At 48.9% G+C, this 6,839-nt stretch overlaps 2 non-coding genes across 2 annotated transcripts; both read left to right on the top strand.

The window, feature by feature from the left end:
* The first annotated feature begins 5,967 nt into the window (after positions 1-5,967).
* Positions 5,968-6,040, top strand: TRNAK-UUU (transfer RNA lysine (anticodon UUU)). The gene has a single exon. It is a non-coding gene; the product is annotated as a tRNA-Lys (tRNA).
* Positions 6,041-6,553: 513 nt separating this feature from the next.
* TRNAK-UUU (transfer RNA lysine (anticodon UUU)) lies at positions 6,554-6,626 on the top strand. The gene has a single exon. It is a non-coding gene; the product is annotated as a tRNA-Lys (tRNA).
* Positions 6,627-6,839: the final 213 nt, after the last annotated feature.

The following is a 6,839-nucleotide window of genomic DNA, read 5'->3' as shown; positions in this document are numbered from 1 at the left end:
CAGATACATGCCCCTCAGTGCCAGGCCCCACTCAGTGCCAGTTACATGCCCCATTTGGTGCCAGTTACATGCCCCACAGTGCCAGATACATTGCCCCACAGTGCCTGATACATTGCCCCACAGTGCCAGATACATGCCCCACAGTGCCAGGCCCCACTCAGTGCCAGTTACATGCCCCATTTGGTGCGTTACATGCTCCACAGTGCCAGATACATTGCCCCACAGTGCCAGATACATGCCCCACAGTGCCAGGCCCCACTCAGTGCCAGTTACATGCCCCATTTGGTGCCAGTTACATGCCCCACAGTGCCATATACATTGCCCCACAGTGCCAGATACATGCCCCACAGTGCCAGGCCCCACTCAGTGCCAGTTACATGCCCCATTTGGTGCCAGTTACATGCCCCACAGTGCCAGATACATTGCCCCACAGTGCCAGATACATGCCCCACAGTGCCAGGCCCCACTTGGTGCCAGATACATGCCCCACTGTGCCGCTGCCCCCCCCCCCCCCCCCCCGTCACTTACCGGCTGGTGGCTTCTTGTTGCTATGTGAGGGGAGGAGAGCGCAGCGCCTCTCCTTCCCCTCGCCGCTCCAGGTCCCCGGCGGCTGTCTGGCGCCGGTTCGCTAGCCAATCAGAGCTCGCGGACCGGCAGCCAATCAAGAGCCGGTCCGCAAGCTCTGATTGGCTAACGCCGGAGACCGGACACAGCAGCGCTGCTGGCAGCGCTGCTAGTGCTGGCAGCGGCGGTGAGGGGGGGGGGGGGGGGAGAGATGCTGCGCTCTCCTCCCCTCACATTTCGGGTCAACGGGGGCGAGTGGGGCATGATGCCCTGGACACCGGCGGCGCCCCCCTCTCCTGGGCCTGCCAAGGCGCCCAGGGCACGTGCCCTACTCGCCCTACCCTAGATATGCCTCTGGCTATGGACTGGGTGTGATAGACCTGCTGCTAACCCAATGAGAGCTCCTAGACACGCCCATCGCTAGCCACACAGTCACAGAGTGACAGATCTGGGCTATTATATAGGAGATATATATATATATCTAATATATATATGCCTAAACAGCAAGTATAGTGTCAGCTGACTGTAATTCTAAACACACATGTATTTTATTACTACTGTGTGATCGTTGTGGTTTATACATATAATATGAACATTGGTTTATAAATGGAGCATTGATTTGTGTGTTTTACATATGCATATGTCATAACCAGTGTCGGACTGGGGCATGTAGGGCCCCCCGGGGGAATGCAATGGTATGGGCCTATGTTAGGGGTGTGGCCAGTCTGCAGAGGGGGTGTGACCTGCCATCTCATTGGTTTGACTAACCATTAGAGAGTGCAACGTCTGGGCCCATTCATAAATATATACAGTAAATTCAGTTGCTGCATGCATGATAATGTACCAGATTAATAACAGAGCAAAAACAGAACTGTAGAAAATACACCATGGTCCAGTATAAGGTAACATATGTATAATGTATAATTCAAGTGCACAGTCTGATCTTTAAAGCAAGAGGTGGGCCCCCAGGCTGTAGGGCCCACCAGTGGTTTCCCCTGTACCCCTGTGGGCCAGCCCGAGCCTGGTCATAACCATGCGCTAATGTGTAACAGACAATATAAGTTTTTTGTGTATGTATCTCCAGCATGTGTTCTCACACGAATCTGAGGTGTTCAAACATTTAGAATGCTTCTAACTTGTAGTGTCCTCCCATCGGTCCACTGTATCTAGCTGAGTATTATTGAAAGGTGACCTACACTTTATTATATTTCTCGTTTTATCACTCAATATTCAAGTGATGGTGATAAAACTATGTCAGCATATCACAAGTGGCTTCTGACCACGAGTGCTTGGTATCACACTTCCACATCTCACATATCTATGCAGCTTATACAGTGTCGGGAACAATCATATCATATTATTCAGAGCTATAGGATAACAAAATTAAAATTCAATAGTGCTGGCGGCAGAGGCTACACCTAGACTAGAGGACAGAAGCTCTAGTCCTCTAGCTGAAGCATGGTTGATATGCTGCTGACATTGGGGGCAGAAAAACAGGGGCGTGACGGCCCCATTTTCTTAACATTCTTAGACACAGTCCTGGCAGCGTGATTAACACAGTTTATCCTATGCTGTGTTTTCGGATGCAGCAGCGGATCATTGGAGCCTGCACTGGGCATCTTTTTACTTAATTTTACACAGCCGCTGGGTGCAATCAGCCCCTCTATCCATACTGGAGGAGTAACTGATAGGGGTGTAGTATGGTATGCTGGCGGCTGGACTCCCGGCGACCAGCATACCGGCACCGGGAGCCCGACCGCTGGTATACCAACAGCGTGGCGAGCGCAAATGAGCCCCTTGTGGGCACGGTGGCGCGCTATGCGTGCCACGCTATTTTATTCTCCCTCCAGGGGGGTTGTGGTCCCCCACGAGGGAGAAAGTGTCAGTATGCCAGCTGTCGGGATTCCGGCGCCGGTATACCAACAGTCGGCATACTGAAGACCACCCGCTGATAGTGGGGAACACTTGCTGCATATACAAAGAATTGTCTAAGCACTAGTAGATGCCTGAAGTGGGATGAGACCTCTGCCTAGCTGGGAAATGGGGCAGGTGGATATCCTAGCATTTTGCATTATTAAGAGTTATACAGGAGTTAAACAGGAGGAAAACAATCTGCCTGAAATCTGTCCTACAGTAAAACTACATTGAGGAAACTGCTTTATGGCCTCAGCCCAATTCAAACACCTGGACAGTACTTACTGGGTACCCTGCTTGTAGTATTGCAAGGTGTAAACACTTTTTTATTGTTTTTAGTCTCTCCCCTATGGCTCCTGTACCCCATCCTGGACACTCTGCCCAGCTGGACCTCAATGACCTGGCTGTGAAATTCTGCCTGACACTCTTCCTAATGCTGCTGTTGGCTTGGGCTCTGTTCCCTGCACCCCATTGACAAACAGGTGACCGAAACCACTTTCTCTGCACCACTATTCCCAGGAGCTATGGCACATACCCTGATTTCAGAGCAATCCTGGTAAATCCGGGATATAGAGCATCCCTACCCCAATCCTCATTTTAATAGTCTAACCTAAACCTCACCCTAAAGGTTAATCCTAATGCCATATCCTTAATACTCTAATCACGAGCCTCTCTTTAACCATAGCATCCTATACCTAATACCTTAACCCAAACTGCTAAACCAACCCTAATAACCTATTCCTAATAGCCTAATACACTAACCCAAGCCACTAAACCAACCCTAATACCCTAACCCTAATACTCTAACCCTAAAGGGCAGACTGGGTGGTCTATACTGCCATCAAATTCTCTGTTTCTATGTTATGTTTCTATGTGCCTGTATCAATTACAAATGCCTGATGACTGGAGCAAATACACAGTGATAATGATCACCATCCATATTACATGGTCGCTTCTGATTGGCTGATCATCAATAGATGTTTTCCCTTTCTTTTCTGTTTTGTTGCTTTCATTTGTACACAAGAGAGAGGTTTATATTCTGTATTAACGGGATTTTTTTAGAAAAAATAATAATTTTTGAATCAAACCTAAAACCAAATGTTTTTTTTGTCGCTATCAAAACAAATGTTAACAAACTTTTCTGGTTGGTTGTAAGTATATCTGGTTGTAAGTACATCTGACAAAAACCAGGCACATGCTACCGGCAGGGGCGGATCCAGAAAAGAATTACAGGGGGGGCACCATAAGTGGTTGTGCTATCAAGGGGGGTGGAGTTAGAAGTGGAGTGGGCGTGGCCAAGTTTCAGTGCGTGTGACCAATTGTGTGTGGTCAATTGCTCAATGTGAGTATCGAGTGTGTCTATGATCGAAGTGTACTGCTGGAGGGGGTAAAGGTCCACAGTTAGTTCTTATACCTTATTGGGATCATTCTAAAATGTTCGCACGCTGCTGGTTTTCGCAGCCGTGCGAACGGGTCGGAACTGCGCATACGTGGCGGACGCAATGCGCAGGCGCATTATTGCCCAGCAACGGCCATTGCTGGGCAACGACAAGAACACAGAAGAAAGCAATCGCAGCGGCGATCGCATGAAGATTGACAGCAGGAAGGTCACCCCCACTCCCCCCCCCCCCCCCCCCAGCAAAAGACCGCTTACAGCAGCACCATTCTCTCTCCCCAGGTCACCCCCACTCCCCCCCCCCCCCCCGAGGGGGAGATACAGGGAGGGTGAGGGGGAGATACAGGGAGGGTGAGGGTGCTTAGTGATAGTCACAGGAAGGGTAAGGGTACTGAGGGTGAGATACAGGGAGGGTGAGGGTGCTGAAGGGGAGTTACAAGGAGGGTGAGGGTAAGGGCATTGAGGGGGAAATATGGGGAGGGTAAGGGCGCTGAGGATAGTTACAGAGAGGGTGAGTGCTCTGAGGGGGAGTTACAGGGAGGGTGAGGGTAAAGGCGCTGAAGGGGAGATACAGCGAGGGTGAGGGTAGGAGTGCTGAGGGGGAAATACAGGGAGGGTGAGGGGGAGAGTAAGGGCGCTGAGGGGGAGTTAAAGGATGAGGACAGGGACACTGAGGGGGAGATACAGGGAGGGTGAGGGGGCTGAGGGGGAGATACAGGGACAAAACTTTTGTTTCAGGAAAGAAAAATATACAGTATATATATTATATACACATGATGTTACTGTACATACTATTCTCAAAAAACCATACTTTCCTATTCAAAATAATCTAAATAATGAAGCATTCCCTGACAATATCGCACGCCCATCCCTCCCTCCCGGCATCACATTTACTATAATACTACAAGTGCATGGACTGTAATATAATGCTACAAGTGCCTGTAATATAATGCTACAATGCATGGGATATAAATAATATAATTCTACAAGTGCATGGACTATAATAAAGTGCATTATAGCATTATATTACAGGCACTTGTTGCATTATATTACAGTCCACGCACTTGCAGTATTATATTATAGTCAAGGCAGTGGGCATTGATTATTTTGGAGCAAATACCTTACAGCAGGTTTGCCCCACTGGCTGGTACCTGAGGACTGGAAGGAGCCGACAGCGCACGGCGGGTACAGGTCCTAAGGGTACAGGAGAAGACAGCTGCAGTGGATGGCGTGATGTCTTCACATTACGAGCGGGCACCAGGTTCCCTTTGGATATTAGGCAGGGGAGGATCGGCGCCGGCGGCTAAGAGTGAGAGTGTGAGTAGTACACTTTCACTGCACAGCGTACACGGCGTGGTGTCAGTGGGGAGCACACCACCACGCCGGAGATCGGTAGTAGAGATCCCCAGCGGCGGCGGGCTGCATCTGTGAAGTTCCTCCTCCTGCTCGGCTCCTCCGCACTGACTACATGTCACATTTCTCCAGGGAGCCAATCAGGAGGAGGAACACACCTTGTGAGTAGAGCAGCAGCAGCAGGTGACAGGAGAGCAGGGGGGCATGTCGGGGGCGGGTGCGCACAGCGGCGGGGGACATGTCGGGTGCCCGGGGCAGGTACGCACAGCGGCGGGGAACATGTCGGGTGCCGGGGGCGGGTGCGCACAGCGGCACGGACAATAAAAAAAATCTATTAAAAATGACAGGGGGGGGGGGGGCACGTGCCTTGGTGCCCCCCCCCCCCCCCCCCTAAATCCGCCACTGGCTACCGGTGCAGCGCTGGGTGTATCTTACGTTGTGTATGCTTTGGCAAAAAGGTGGAAATACGCTACTTCTTATGTGTGGCTTTTTGGATTTTTTTTCACCTACCTAAGCATCAACCCATGAATGTTGGCACTAACACTTGCACGCAAAATGTAATATATATAGTAATGCCCCCTAGTGGCTGGATTCACTGTTCATGTGAAATAAATGCAAGCTTTCAATTGCTACACAAAAATCTGAATCAAAAAGTAATCACAGAAATGTGGTAATGAGATGCAGGGTACGTATCCCATCATTTCCAGGAGTTGGTGGTTGTTTTTCACAACCAATATGAAGCCCGGATAGCTCAGTCGGTAGAGCATCAGACTTTTAATCTGAGGGTCCAGGGTTCAAGTCCCTGTTCGGGCGTAAACTTTTAATTTAGGGCAGCAGTTCTCAATCCTCAAGTGCTCACAAATGCCCATGTTTTCAGGGTTTCCTGTTAAGTGGGACAATTCAGGAAAATAGACTAAATTGTGTATGATTGAAGAAATCAAGAAAATATGATCTGATGGGGGTTCTTGAGGATCGGCGTTGAAAGTCTCTGATTTAAGGAATAAAAAAATAAATGCCTCTATTAAACAAATTACAGATAAATCCAGAATTAGTAGTGTAGGTTTTATAGGTGTCCGGTATAGACTGCCTCATTTATAAACGTTGCAGGAAGTGGAAAGATAATAAAATTCTTATCTTTGTAATGCTATAGTATCACCACATGGTGGCAGGACACACTAACACACATAAACCAGTCCATACACTACTTGTCAGACGGAACCAGAACCAAAAACTTACTATGAAAATAAGGCTAATGAAAGACGATGTTATAGCACAGAAATGGACACCTTCCGACAGCTGTTTTTTGCTTTTCTCTAGTAACTCAGAGCCCGGATAGCTCAGTCGGTAGAGCATCAGACTTTTAATCTGAGGGTCCAGGGTTCAAGTCCCTGTTCGGGCGTTTGTCTTTAGTTCATATTTAACAGGATTTGCAAAACCCACACATAGGCCCTCATTCCGAGTTGTTCGCTCGTTCTTTTTCATCGCATCGCAGTGAAAATCCGCTTAGTACGCATGCACAAAGTTCGCACTGCGACTGCGCCAAGTAACTTTACTATGAAGAAAGTATTTTTACTCACGGCTTTTTCTTCGCTCCGGCGATCGTAATGTGATT

Source organism: Pseudophryne corroboree, chromosome 6 (assembly GCF_028390025.1).
Source record: "Pseudophryne corroboree isolate aPseCor3 chromosome 6, aPseCor3.hap2, whole genome shotgun sequence".
Lineage (NCBI taxonomy): Eukaryota > Metazoa > Chordata > Amphibia > Anura > Myobatrachidae > Pseudophryne > Pseudophryne corroboree.
This window is presented reverse-complemented; position numbering and strand designations above follow the sequence as displayed.